This window comes from Arachis ipaensis, chromosome B7 (genome assembly GCF_059453495.1).
Source record: "Arachis ipaensis isolate K30076 ecotype BB chromosome B7, ASM5945349v1, whole genome shotgun sequence".
NCBI classification, from domain to species: domain Eukaryota; kingdom Viridiplantae; phylum Streptophyta; class Magnoliopsida; order Fabales; family Fabaceae; genus Arachis; species Arachis ipaensis.
The window spans coordinates 122,478,171-122,492,512 of NC_142442.1; the positions used below are offsets into that span (position 1 = coordinate 122,478,171).

Consider the following 14,342-nt stretch of genomic DNA (forward strand, 5'->3'; position numbering starts at 1 on the left):
GGACTGCAGATGCTGTTGGATTCTGACCCTCCTGCACTAGAAGTAGCTTTTCTGGATCTACAGATACCCAATTGGCGCACTCTCAATTGCGTTGGAAAGTAGACATCCTGAGCTTTCCAGAAATATATAATAGTCCATACTTTGCCCGAGATTTGATGGCCCAAACTGGCGTTCAATGTCAGCCTAAAACATCTTAGCGTAAAACGCCCAAACTGGCACCAGAATTGGAGTTAAACGCCCAAACTGGCACCAAAGCTGGCATTTAACTCCAGGAACAGCCTATGCACGAAAAAGCTTCAATTCTCAGCCCAAACACACACTAAGTGGGCCCCAGAAGTAGATTTCTACACTATCTGCACTTAGTTACTCATTTTCTGTAACCATAGGTTACTAGTCTAGTATATAAACTACTTTTAGAGATTTATTTTACGTCTTTTGACCAATTTTGGAACTTGTATGTTCATGTTTGGAGGCTGGCCATTCGACCATGCCTAGACCTTTTTCACTTATGTATTTTCAACGGTGGAGTTTCTACACCCCATAGATTAAGGTGTGGAGCTCTGCTGTTCTTCATGAATTAATGCAATTACTACTGTTTTCTATTCAATTCACGCCTACTTCTTCTCCAAGATATACTCTCGTACTTAATTCAGTTAAGTCAGAATGAAGGAGTGACCCGTGACAATCACCCAATCTTCGTTACTCGCTTAGCCAAGATCGCGTGCCTGACAACCACAAAGTGGTCTACATGATGTTCAACGTAGTCATTGGACGACAACCGGAGTATATTCTCTTGGATATGTAATACACGGACCGAGTCCATGATATTAGTATCTTCGTGGTATAGGCTAGAACAATTGGCAGCATTGCTGGGATCCGGAAAGTCTAAACCTTGTTTGTGGTATTCCGAGTAGGATCCGGGAAGGGATGACTGTAAAGAGCATCAAACCTGCGAATGTTGGGCGCAAATGACAGTGTGCAAAAGGATCAATGGATCCTATTCCGACGCTAGTGGGAACCGATAGATGATTAGCCATGCGGTAGCTGTACCTAGTATTTTTCATCCGAGACGAGAAATTCGACAGTTGATTCGCCGTGCAGAAACCGTAGAGGACCATTTTCACTGAGAGGATCTTACAACTTGCCATGGAAGGAGGTAACGCATGGTTGGAAGAAGGCAATAGGAAAGCAGAGGTTCAGAAGCAACAAAGCGTCTCCAGACGCTTATCTGAAATTCCCACCAATGAATTACATAAGTACCTTTATCTTATTTTATGTTTTATTTTTCTTTTAATTATTCAAACCTCATAACCATTTGAATCCGCCTGACTGAGATTTACAACGATGACCATAGCTTGCTTCAAACTAACAATCTCCGTGGGATCGACCCTTACTCACGTAAGGTTTATTACTTGGACAACCTAGTACACTTCCAGGTCAGCTGCACAGAGTTGTGAGAAAAGTGTGAGATCACGATTCCGTGTACCAAGTTTTTAGCGCCGTTGCCGGGGATTGTTCGAGTTTGGACAACTGACGGTTCATCTTGTTGCTTAGATTAGGTAATTTTATTTTATGTTTAAGCATTTTATTTTTATTTTTATTTTCGAAAAAATTTTTACAAAAAAAAATTATATAATTTTCGAAAAATTCAAAAAAAAAATTGTTCTTCAGAATTTTTAAGAATGAATTCTAGAGTTTCATAAGATATGTTGAAGCCTGGCTGGCTGTTAAGCCATGTCTAATCTTTTGGACTGAGATTTCCACTTATCTTTGCAGAGCCTTCTTGGTTCCCATCAATTTGGCTGTTTTATGCAATGCTCTGCTAAAGCTTGGCTGGCCATTGGCCATGTCTAATTCTTTTGGACTGGAGCTTTAGACTAACATTGCATGATTCTTGGAATTCTTATTAAAAATTTTGTATCTTTTTATTTTCTTTTTCCAACATAATTTTCGAAAAATCCAAAACATTTTAATAAAATCATAAAAACCAAAAATATTTTGTGTTTCTTGTTTGAGTCTAGCGTCAAATTTTAAGTTTGGTGTCAATTGCATGCCTTTAATTTTCTTTAAATTTTCGAAATTTCATGCATGTGTTCTTCATGATCTTCAAGTTGTTCTTGATGATTTTCTTTGATTGATCTTTACATTTTCTTGTTTTTTGTCTTTTCTTGTTTTTCATATGCATTTTCGAATTATTAGTGTCTACACATTAAAAATTTTTAAGTTTGGTGTCTTGCATGTCTTTCTTTTCTTAAAAATTTTCAAAAATATGTTCTTGGTATTCATCATGATCTTCAAAGTGTTCTTGGTGTTCATCTTGACATTCAAAATATTCTTGCATACATTTTTTGTTTTGATCTTAAATTTTTATGTTTTGTGTCATTCTTATGTTTTTCTCTCTCCTCATTAAAAATTCAAAAATAAAAAAAAATATATATTTTTCTTATTTTGCTCAAAATTTTCGAAATTTTGGATTGATTTAGTCATAAAATTTTAAAATTTAGTTGTTTCTTATTAGTCAAGTCAAAATTTCAAATTAAAAATTCTATCTTTTAAAATATTTTTCAAATTTCTTTCAATATTTTCGAATTCTTTCTTAAATAAATTTTCAAAATATTTTTCTTATTTTATTTCATAATTAATGCTAATAATTTAATGTTCAGATTCAAAAAATTTTCAAGTTGTTACTTGCCTATTAAGAAAGGATCAATCTTTAAATTCTAGAATCATATCTTTTAGTTTTTTGTTAGTCAAGTAATCAACTTTAATTTCAAAAATCAAATCTTTTTAATTTTCTTTTCAATTTTTTTTTCAAAATAAGGTTTCAATCATATCTTTTTCAAAACTTAATTTCAAAATCTTTTTCTAACTTCTTATCTTTTCAAAATTGATTTTCAAATCTTTTTCAATTAACTACTTGACTTTTTGTTTGATTTTAAAAGTTTTTTTATATTTCAATCATATCTTTTTTCAAAACTACCTAACTATTTTTCTCTCTCTCTAATTTTCGAAAACCAACTAACAACTTTTTTTCAAAAATCTTTTTAATTAATTAATTTATTTAGTTTTCAAATTACTTTTATTTCTCTTCTTAAATTTCGAATTCTAACTTCTAATTAAAATAAAAACAAAAATATTTTTTCTATTTTAAACTAATATTCGAATACACACACTCTCTCTCATCTCTTTCTATTTATTTTATTTATTTACTAACACTTCTCTTCTTAAAAATTCGAACCCTCTCCCTCTCTTTGTGTTCGAATTCTTCTTCTACTCCCTTCTTCATTCTATTCTTCTATTCTGCTACTCACATAAAAGAATCTCTATACTGTGACATAGAGGATTCCTATTCTTTTCTGTTCTCTTCTTTTTCATATGAGCAGGAGCAAGGATAAGAATATTCTTGTTGAATCTGATCCGAAACCTGAAAGGACTCTAAAGAGGAAGCTAAGAGAAGCTAAAGCACAACACTCTGGAGAGGACCTGACAGAATTTTTCGAAAAAGAAGAAGAGATGGCCGAACCCAATAACAATGGTGGAGATGCAAGGAAGATGCTTGGTGACTTTACTGCACCAACTTCTGACTTCTATGGAAAAAGCATCTCAATTCCTACAATTAGAGCAAACAACTTTGAGCTTAAGCCTCAATTAGTTTCTCTAATGGAGCATAATTGCAAGTTTCATGGACTTCCATTGGAAGATCCTCATCAGTTCTTAGCTGAATTCTTGCAAATCTGTGACACTGTTAAGACCAATGTGGTTGATCCTGAGGTCTACAAACTTATGCTTTTCCCCTTTGCTGTAAGAGACAGAGCTAGGATATGGTTGGACTCACAACCTAAAGAAAGCCTGAACTCTTGGGAAAAGTTGGTCAATGCTTTCTTGGCCAAATTCTTTCCACCTCAAAAATTGAGCAAGCTTAGAGTGGAAGTCCAAACCTTCAGACAGAAGGAAGGTAAATCCCTCTATGAAGCTTGGAAAAGATACAAGCAACTGATCAGAAGGTGTCCTTCTGACATGCTTTCAGAATGGAGCATCTTATGTATATTCTACGATGGTCTATCTGAATTGTCCAAGATGTCATTGGATAACTCTACTGGAGGATCTTTTCATCTGAAGAAGACGCCTGCATAAGCCCAAGAACTCATTGAAAATGTTGCAAATAACCAGTTCATGTATACTTCTGAAAGAAATCCTGTGAATAATGGGACAACTCAGAAGAAATTAGTTCTTGAGATTGATACTCTGAATGCAATATTGGCTCAGAATAAAATATTGACTCAGAAAGTCAATATGATTTCTCAGAGTCTGACTGGAATGCAAGCTGCATCCAGCAGTACTAAAGAAGCCTCCCCTGAAGGAGAAGCTTATGACCCTGAGAATCCTGCAATGGAAGAGGTGAATTACATGGGAGAATCCTATGGAAACACCTATAATTCTTCATGGAGGAATCATCCTAATTTCTCATGGAAGGATTAACAGAAGCCTAATCAAGGCTTTAATAATAATGGTGGGAGAAATAGGTTTGGCAATAGCAAGCCTTTTCCATCATCTTCTGAGCAACAGACAGAGAATTCTAAGCAGAGCCACTCTTACTTAACAACCATAGTCTTTGATCTATCTAAGACCACTCTCAGTTTCATGACTGAAACAAGGCCCTCCATAAGAAATTTGGAGACACAAGTGGGTCAACTGAGTAAAAGAGTGACTGAAACTCCTCCCAATACTCTCCCAAGCAATACAGAAGAGAATCCAAAGAGAGAGTGCAAGGCCATCAATATACCCCACACGGCCGAACCTGGAGAGAGTCAAGAGGCAGTGATTTCCAGTGAGGAAGACCTCCATGGACGTCCACTGGCCACTAAAGAGTTTTCCAATGAGGAACCAAAGGAATCTGAGGCTCACATAGAGACCATAGAGATTCCACTGAACTTACTGTTGCCATTCATGAGCTCTGATGAGTATTCCTCCTCTGAAGAGGATGAAGATATTATTGAAGAGCAAGTTGCTCAGTATCTAGGAGTAATCATGAAGCTAAATGCCAAGTTATTTGGTAATGAGACTTGGGAGGATGAACCTCCATTGCTCATCAATGAACTGAATGCTTTGGGGCAACTAAAGTTACCTCAGAAGAAACCGAATCCCGGAAAGTTCTTAATACCATGTACTATAGGCACCATGACCTTTGACAAGGCTCTGTGTGACCTGGGGTCAGGAATAAACCTCATGCCACTCTCTGTAATGGAGAAACTAGGGATCTTTGAGGTACAAGCTGCTAAATTCTCACTAGAATTGGCAGACAAATCAAGGAAACAGGCTTATGGAGTGTAGAGGATGTCTTAGTGAAGGTTGAAGGCTTTTACATCCCTGATGACTTCATAATCCTAGACACTGAGAAGGATGAAAAGGACTCCATCATCCTTAGAAGACCCTTCCTAGCCACAGCAAGAGCTGTGATTGATGTGGACAGAGGAGAGTTAGTCCTTCAATTAAATGAGGACTACCTTGTGTTTAAGGCTCAAGGATCTTCTTCTGTAACCATGGAGAGGAAGCATGAAAAGCTTCTCTCAACACAGAGTCAAACAGAGCCCCCACACTCAACTTCTAAGTTTGGTGTTGGGAGGCCACCATTAAGCTCTGAGTCTCTGTGAAGCTCTCTAAGAGCTTCATTGTCAAGCTATTGACATTAAAGAAGTGCTTGTTAGGAGGCAACCCAATGTTATTTAATTATATTTATTTATTTTTCATTGTTATTTTATGTTTTCTTTAGGTTGATGATCATGTGAAGTCACAAAAACAAATGAAAAATCAAAAACAGAATGAAAAACAACATCAAAAATAGCACACCCTAGAAGACAGGCTTACTGGCAATTAAACGCTAGTAAGGATAGCAGAATGGGCATTTAACGCCCAGCCTGGCAGCATTCTGGGCGTTAAATGCCAGAATGGGCAGCACTCTGGAGTTTAACACCAGAAAGGGTTGTCTGGCATTTGGCTGGCGTTAAACGCCAGAAATGGGCATCTGGCTGGCGTTTAACGCCAGAAATAGGCAGCAGAGTGGCGTATAACGCCAGGAAAGGTAGCAGAGTTGGCGTTAAACACCAAGATTGCCACAGAATGGGCTTTTGAACGCCAGATTGGTGCAGGGAGCAGAATTCCTTGACACTTCAGGATCTGTGGACCCCACAGGATCCCCACCTACCCCACCTCTTCTTCTCTCCTCTTCACACCTTTCCATAACACTCTTCCCCAAATACCCTTGACCAATCCCATCAATAACTCTTCTCCAAATACCCTTCACTATCAAATCCTACCCTATTCCCCATATCCTCTTCACCACTCACATCCATCCATCATAAACCCCACCTACCTCACCATTCAAATTCAAACCCTCTTCCTCCTACCCTATAAATACTGCTCCTCACTCCCTCAACTTTCACATATCACAAACACTTCTTTCCCCCTTGGCCGAATCACTCACCTCCCTCCATCTCCTCCATTTCTTCTTCTTCTACTCTTTTCTTTCTTGTTTTGCTCGAGGACGAGTAAACCTTTTAAGTTTGGTGTGGAAAAAAGCCTTGCTTTTTGTTTTTCCATAGCCATTAATGGCACCTAAGGCTGGAGAAACCTCTAGAAAGAGGAAAGAGAAGGCAATTGCTTCCACCTCCGAGTCATGGGAGATGGAGAGATTCATCTCAAAGGTCTATCAAGACCACTTCTATGAAGTTGTAGCAAAAAAAAGGTGAACCCCGAGGTCCCCTTCAAGCTCAAAAAGAGTGAATATCTGGAGATCCGACATGAGATTCAAAGAAGAGGTTGGAAAACTCTCACCAACCCAATCCAACAAGTCGAAATCTTAATGGTTCAAGAGTTCTATGCTAATGCATGGATCACTAAGAACCATGATCAAAGTATGAACCCGAACCCAAAGAATTGGCTTACAATGGTTCGGGGGAATTACTTGGATTTCAGTCTGGAAAATGTGAGGTTGGCATTTAACTTGCCAATGATGCAAGGAGATCCTCACCCTTTCACTAGAAGGGTCAACTTTGATCAAAGGTTGGACCAAGTCCTTAGGGACATTTGTGTGGAAGGAGCTCAATGGAAGAGAGACTCAAGAGGCAAGCCGGTTCAACTAAGAAGGCTTGACCTTAAACCCGTGGCTAGGGGATGGTTGGAGTTCATCCAACGCTCTATCATTCCTACTAGCAACTGGTCTAAAGTTACAATAGACCGGGCTTTCATGATCTATAGCATCATGAACAGAGAGGAAGTAGAAGTTCATGAGATCATGTCCCTAGAACTCTTCAAGGTGGCGGACAAGCCCTCCACTTTGGCAAGGTTAGCCTTCCCTCATCTCATTTGTACCCTATACAATTCAGTTGGAATGGCCATAGAGGGAGACATCCTCATTGAAGGAGACAAGCCCATCACTAAGAAAATGATGGAGCAAACAAGAGAGCCCACTCATGGACCTCAACAAGAGCATGAGAAAGTTCCTCATCAAGAAATCCCTGAGATACCTCAAGGGATGCACTTTCCTCCACACAATTATTGGGAACAAATCAATACCTCCTTATGAGAATTGAGTTCTAACATAGGGCAACTAAGGATGGAGCACCAAGAGCATCCCATCATCCTCCATGAAATAAGAGAGGACTAAAGAGCCATGAGAGAGGAGCAACAAAGGCAAGGAAGAGACATAGAGGAGCTCAAGTACTCCATAAGATCTTCAAGAGGAAGAACTAGCCGCCATCACTAAGGTGGACCCGTTCTTTAATTTCATTGTTCTTATTTTTCTGTTTTTCGAAAATTATGCTTTATGTTTTGTCTATGTTTGTGTCTTTATTACATGATCATTAGTGTTTAGTGTCTATGTCTTAAAGTTATGAATGTCCTATGAATCCTTCACCTTTCTTAAATGAAAAAATGTTTTTTGAAAACAAAAAAGAAGTACATCAATTTCCAATTACATCTTGAAAATAATCTAATTATTTTGATGTAGTGGTAATACTTATTGTTTTCTGAATGAATGCTTGAACAGTGCATATTTTTTGATATTGTTGTTTATGAATGTTAAAATTGTTGGCTCTTGAAAGAATAATGAAAAAGGAGAAATGTTATTTGATAATATGAAAAATCATATAATTGATTCTTGAAGCAAGAAAAAGCAGTGAAAAGCTTGCAGAAAAAAAAAAAGAAAAAATGGCGAAAAAAATAAAGAAAAAGAAAAAACAAGCAGAAAAAGCCAATAGCCCTTTAAACCAAAAGGCAAGGGTAAAAAGGATCCAAGGCTTTGAGCATTAATGGATAGGAGGGCCTATAGGAATAAAATCCTGGCCTAAGCGGCTAAACCAAGCTGTCCCTAACCATGTGCTTGTGGCATGAAGGTCCAAGTGAAAAGCTTGAGACTGAGTGGTTAAAGTCGTGGTCCAAAGCAAAAAGAGTGTGCTTAAGAGCTCTGGGCACCTCTAACTGGGGACTCTAGCAAAGCTGAGTCACAATCTGAAAAGGTTCACCCAGTTATGTGTCTGTGGTATTTATGTATCCGGTGGTAATACTGGAAAACAAAATGCTTAGGGTCACGGCCAAGACTCATAAAGTAGTTGTGTTCAAGAATCAACATACTGAAATAGGAGAATCAATAACACTATCTGAATTCTAAGTTCCTATGGATGCCAATCATTCTGAACTTCAAAGGATAAAGTGAGATGCCAAAATTGTTCAGAAGCAAAAAGGCTACTAGCCCCGCTCATCTAATTGGAAATGAGCTTCATTGATATTTGGAATTTATTATATTTTCTCTTCTTTTTATCCTATTTTTTTTTTAGTTGCTTGGGGATAAGCAACAATTTAAGTTTGGTGTTGTGATGAGTGGATAATTTATACCCTTTTTGGCATTGTTTTTATATAGTTTTTAGTATATTTTAATTATTTTCATTATATTTTTATTTTTTATTCATAAATCACATTTCTAGACTTTAATATGAGTTTGTGTATTTTTCTATGATTTCAGGTATTTTCTGGCTGAAATTGAGGGACCTGAGCAAAAATCTGATTCAAAGGCTGAAAAAGGACTGCAGATGCTGTTGGATTCTGACCCTCCTGCACTCAAAGTGGATTTTCTGGAGCTACAGAAGTCCAATTGGCGCGCTCTTAATTGCGTTGGAAAGTAGACATCCTGGACTTTTCAGAAATATATAATAGTCTATACTTTGCTCGAGATTTGATGGCCCAAACTGGCGTTCAAAGTCAACCTAAAACATCTTTGCGTAAAACGCCCAAACTGGCACCAGAATTGGAGTTAAACGCCCAAACTGGCTCCAAAGCTGGTGTTTAACTCCAGGAACAGCCTATGCACGAAAAAGCTTCAATGCTCAGCCCAAGCACACACCAAGTGGGCCCCAAAAGTGGATTTCTGCACTATTTGCACTTAGTTACTCATTTTCTGTAACCCTAGGTTACTAGTCTAGTATATAAACTACTTTTAGAGATTTATTTTACGTCTTTTGACCAATTTTGGAACTTGTATCTTCATGTTTGGAGGCTGGCCATTCGGCCATGCCTAGACATTTTTCACTTATGTATTTTCAACGGTGGAGTTTTTATACCCCATAGATTAAGGTGTGGAGCTCTGCTGTTCTTCATGAATTAATGCAATTACTACTGTTTTCTATTCAATTCACGCCTACTTCTTCTCCAAGATATACTCACGTACTTAATTCAGTTAAGTCAGAAAGAAGGGGTGACCCGGGACAATCATCCAATCTTCGTTACTCGCTTAGACAAGATCGCGTGCCTGACAACCACAAAGCGGTCTACATGATGTTCAACATAGTCATTGGACGACAGCCGGAGTATATTCTCTTAGATATCTAATACACAGACCGAGTCCGTGAGATTAGTATCTTCGTGGTATAGGCTACAACAATTGGCAGCATTCCTGGGATCCGGAAAGTCTAAACCTTGTCTGTGGTATTCCGAGTAGGATCCGGGAAGGGATGACTGTAAAGAGCTTCAAACCTGCGAATGTTGGGCGCAAGTGACAGTGTGCAAAAGGATCAATGGATCCTATTCCGACGCTAGTGGGAACCGACAGATGATTAGCCATGCGGTAGCTGTACCTGGTATTTTTCATCCGAGACGAGAAATCCGACAGTTGATTAGCCGTGCAGAAACCGTAGAGGACCATTTTCACTGAGAGGATCTTACAGCTTGCCATGGAAAGAGGTAACACGTGGTTGGAAGAAGGCAATAGAAAAGCAGAGGTTCAGAAGCAACAAAGCATCTCCAGACGCTTATCTGAAATTCCTACCAATGAATTACATGAGTACCTTTATCTTATTTTATGTTTTATTTATCTTTTAATTATTCAAACCTCATAACCATTTGAATCCGCCTAACTGAGATTTACAAGGATGACCATAACTTGCTTCAAGCCAACAATCTCCATGGGATTGACCCTTACTCACGTAAGGTTTATTACTTGGACGACCCAGTGTACTTGCTGGTCAGCTGCACGGAGGTCTGAGAAAAGTGTGAGATCACGATTCCGTGTACCAGGCACGCCAGGGATGCCTATGAAGTAGGGAGTGCCACTTGAGGAGTTGAGCGTGGCACGCCAAGCCAAATTTAGAGCAGGGCGTTGCATGCCACTGAAGCGCCAGTCACACGCCAGCTGGAAGATCATGCCTATTGAGTTTCTTTTCCCTCCAAATTGTATTTTTCTTTTCACTTTTGTATTTTCTTTATTTTCTAGTGATAGGAGTAGTATAAATAACCCCTGAAAGTACTGAGACAGGGGTTAAGCAGTTGAGCTATTAGTTATAGCTAGATTTACTTTTCACTTTATCATCTCTTCCATCTCTTGTACTTTTCTCTGAGCTATGAGTAGCTAAATTCTCTCTCATTGAGAGAGGAAGCTCTGTTGTACTTGATGGATTAATGATAGTGAATTTCTTCTTCTTTTCATCTTCTCTTTGATTTGCTAGAAGGAATTTCGTTTTAATGATAGTGTTCAATCACCCTGGAAAAGGAGTTGAATGCAAAATGGGTTTCATGGGAACCTTGGAAAAGGAAACATGAAACCATGCTAGAAATCCCTTCTCACACTTGAGTAGGATCTGGGTTTTGGTGTTTGGATATGGTGACATATAATCCTCCCTCTACTTGGACCTATGATGATGTGTGGTATAATCAGGGACCAAGCATATCTCTCTTCATGAGCAATTAGACCAAGGATTTGGCTATTGATCAAGATTTGAGAGATTGAGTCACCAAGGGATTGGGGCTCAATCAATCATGATTGCCAAGAGGTCAATGAGTTGCATGATTAAGGAGGATATGAGCTGGATTTAATCCAAAGAGACAACATCTCCTGATCTCAATGAATTCCCTTATTCTTATCTTCCACTTTCTTTATAGCTTCATTTACATTCTGTAAATCCTCATTCCCATTTACAATTAAGTCATTTACATTTCTGCACTTTACATTATTGCCATTTTCTTTTCTGCACTTTACTGCTTATATTTACTTTTGAGCCATTTATGTTTCTGCCCATTTACAATTCTGCAATCACAATTTATTTTGCTTAGCTTGACTAATTCATCAATCAATTAAAGTTGCTCAAATCTACCAATCTCTGTGGATACGATCCCACTCCACTGTGGGTTATTACTTGACGATAATTTTTGGTGCGCTTGCCAAAAGAACGGATTCATCATTTTTATATGGGGTGTGAATTCTGGTCATCAAGTTTTATGGCGCCGTTGCGGGGATTGGTTTGAATTTGACAATGATTAAATTGATTGGAGAGCTAGATTAAGCATTTTAATTACCTTGTCATTTTTTTAGTTCTTTAATTCTTCATCTGTTCTATTTTATTTTGATTTTATTTTGGATTTTAGTTATTCATTGTTCATATTTCCATTCTTCTAACTGTTTGATTAATTGCATCAACCAAGCTAACCATTAATCTTAACAAGAGTGATTCCTTCACTTGCCCTCTGCTTGCTGTTTGTTGAATGTATGACAGGTAGAAGGGGAGAAACTTCATCCACCTTCGATAGTGAACCTGAGAGGACCCTCCTTAGATTAAGGAGGGAAGCAAAAGGTAAAGGCATAGTTGGAGAGAAAGTAGTAGAGGAAGATCTAGGAGCAACTATGGAAGGAGAGGTACAAGACCATGTTGGAGTGGATGCTGGCAATCATATTGGGCAAGAGAGGAGAGTCTTAGGCTCTTACATCAACCTAAATCCAGGAAAATGTGGCAACAGCATTCTCAAACCAACAATTCGTGCTAACAACTTTGAGTTGAAACCTCAACTCATCACACTTGTTCAGAATAATTGTTCATATGGAGGGGGCTCAGAAGGACCCAAACCAACATCTCACTACACTCTTGAAGATTTGTGACACTGTAAAGTCCAATGGTGTACATCCTGACACCTACAAGCTACTCTTGTTCCCTTTTTCACTCAGAGACAAGGTAGCAAAGTGGTTGGAAGCATTCCCCAAGGAGAGCCTAACAACTTGGGATGAGGTTGTAAACCAATTTCTAGCAAGATTCTACCTTCCACAGAGAGTCAACAGACTGAGAGCTGAGGTGCAAACTTTCAGACATCAAGATGGTGAAATACTTTATGAAGCTTGGGAGAGGTTCAAAGACTTGACAAGAAAGTGCCCTCCAGATATGTTCAACGAATGGGTTCAACTTCACATTTTCTATGAAGGGCTATCATATGAAGCAAAGAAGGCTGTGGACCATTCTTCAGGGGGTTCACTCAACAAGAAGAAAACCATTGAAGAAGCCATAGATGTCATAGAGACTGTAGCTGAAAATGAATATTTCTATACTTCAGAAAGATCTCAAAAGAAAGGAGTGTTAGAGCTAAATCCTATGGATGCCTTGTTAGAACAAAACAAGATGATTGCAGCACAACTAGCAGCCCTAACAAAGAGGATGGAGATTGGCCAAGTTTCAGCTGTCCAAGCTTAAGCACCATCACAGGAAGAAGATACCCCAGAAGTTGAAAGTGAATGGGAGCAGGCGAATTACTTGAACAACTCTTCTAGACCACCATATGACCCAAACTCCAAGACATATAACCCAGGTTGGAAGAACCACCCAAACTTTGGGTGGAGAAACCAACAAAGCCATAACCAAGACCATAACAAACCATACCAATCCAACCAATACAACAACCATAACTCCAACCATCAAGCAAGCAACAACAGACCCTACAAAAATGCACAAAATACATCATACCAATCCACCCAACAACCACACAACAACCACCACCAAGAAACATCAACCTTGACCATGCAGCCATGTGAGATCAAAAGCAATTTTGAAAGAATGGAGGCTGCAATAGCACAGATGTCATCACAGCTGACAGGAGCTATTTCCAATGTTTTGGAAAGACAAATACAGGCTGAAAGAAAGATGGATGCCAACCAAGAAGAGTGCAGATCAAACATAAAGAATCAAGGCGCAGCAATTTCAAAATTGGAAGCACACTAGCGAACTTATCTAAGCAAATTCTAATGCCCACACATATATTTTCCAGTGATACCATGGTCAACCCAAGAGGGGAATGCAAAGCCATCACACTTAGAAGAGGAAAAGTTGTAGAAGAGGCATCCCAAAATCAAAGCAATCAAGAAAAAGAAGCTGCGAAGGAGCCTGAAAACAAGAAAGAAGAAGAGACCCCTGCACCATCCTCATCAATGCCAGTCCTAAAGCCATATGTGCCACAAGCACCCTATCCACAAAGGCTAAGGAAAGATAGAAGAGAGAACCAGTTCTCAAGGTTCCTAGAAATCTTCAAGAAGCTCCAAATCAACATACCCTTTGCTGAGGCATTAGAGCAAATGCCTCTCTATGCCAAATTTTTAAAAGAACTGATGGCAAGAAAGAGGAATTGGGAAGAGAAGGAAACCATAGTGCAAACTGAGGAATGCAGTACTATCATACAAAAGAAACTCCCCCAGAAAATGAAAGACCTTGGGAGTTTTCAAATTCCATGCATCATAGGTGATATCACCATTGAAAAAGCATTGTGTGACCTGGGAGCAAGTATCAATCTCATGTCCCTGGCTATGATGAGGAGGATGAAGATTGAGGAAGCCAAACCAACAAGGATGGCACTCAAATTGGCTGACAGAACATTCAAATTCCCTCATGGGGTGGTGGAGGACTTGTTGGTGAAAGTGGGAGAGTTTATTTTTCCAGCTGACTTCATTGTTCTAGATATGGAAGAAGAAGCCAACACATCAATCATCCTAGGAAGGCCATTCCTAGCTATTGCTGGAGCCATTATTGATATCCAAAAAGGGGAAC

The 14,342-nt window shown here is 38.8% G+C and overlaps 1 non-coding gene across 1 annotated transcript; it reads right to left on the reverse strand.

The window, feature by feature from the left end:
* Positions 1-12,590: 12,590 nt before the first annotated feature.
* Positions 12,591-12,697, reverse strand: LOC148553957 (small nucleolar RNA R71). The gene has a single exon (XR_015893361.1). It is a non-coding gene; the product is annotated as a small nucleolar RNA R71 (small nucleolar RNA).
* Positions 12,698-14,342: the final 1,645 nt, after the last annotated feature.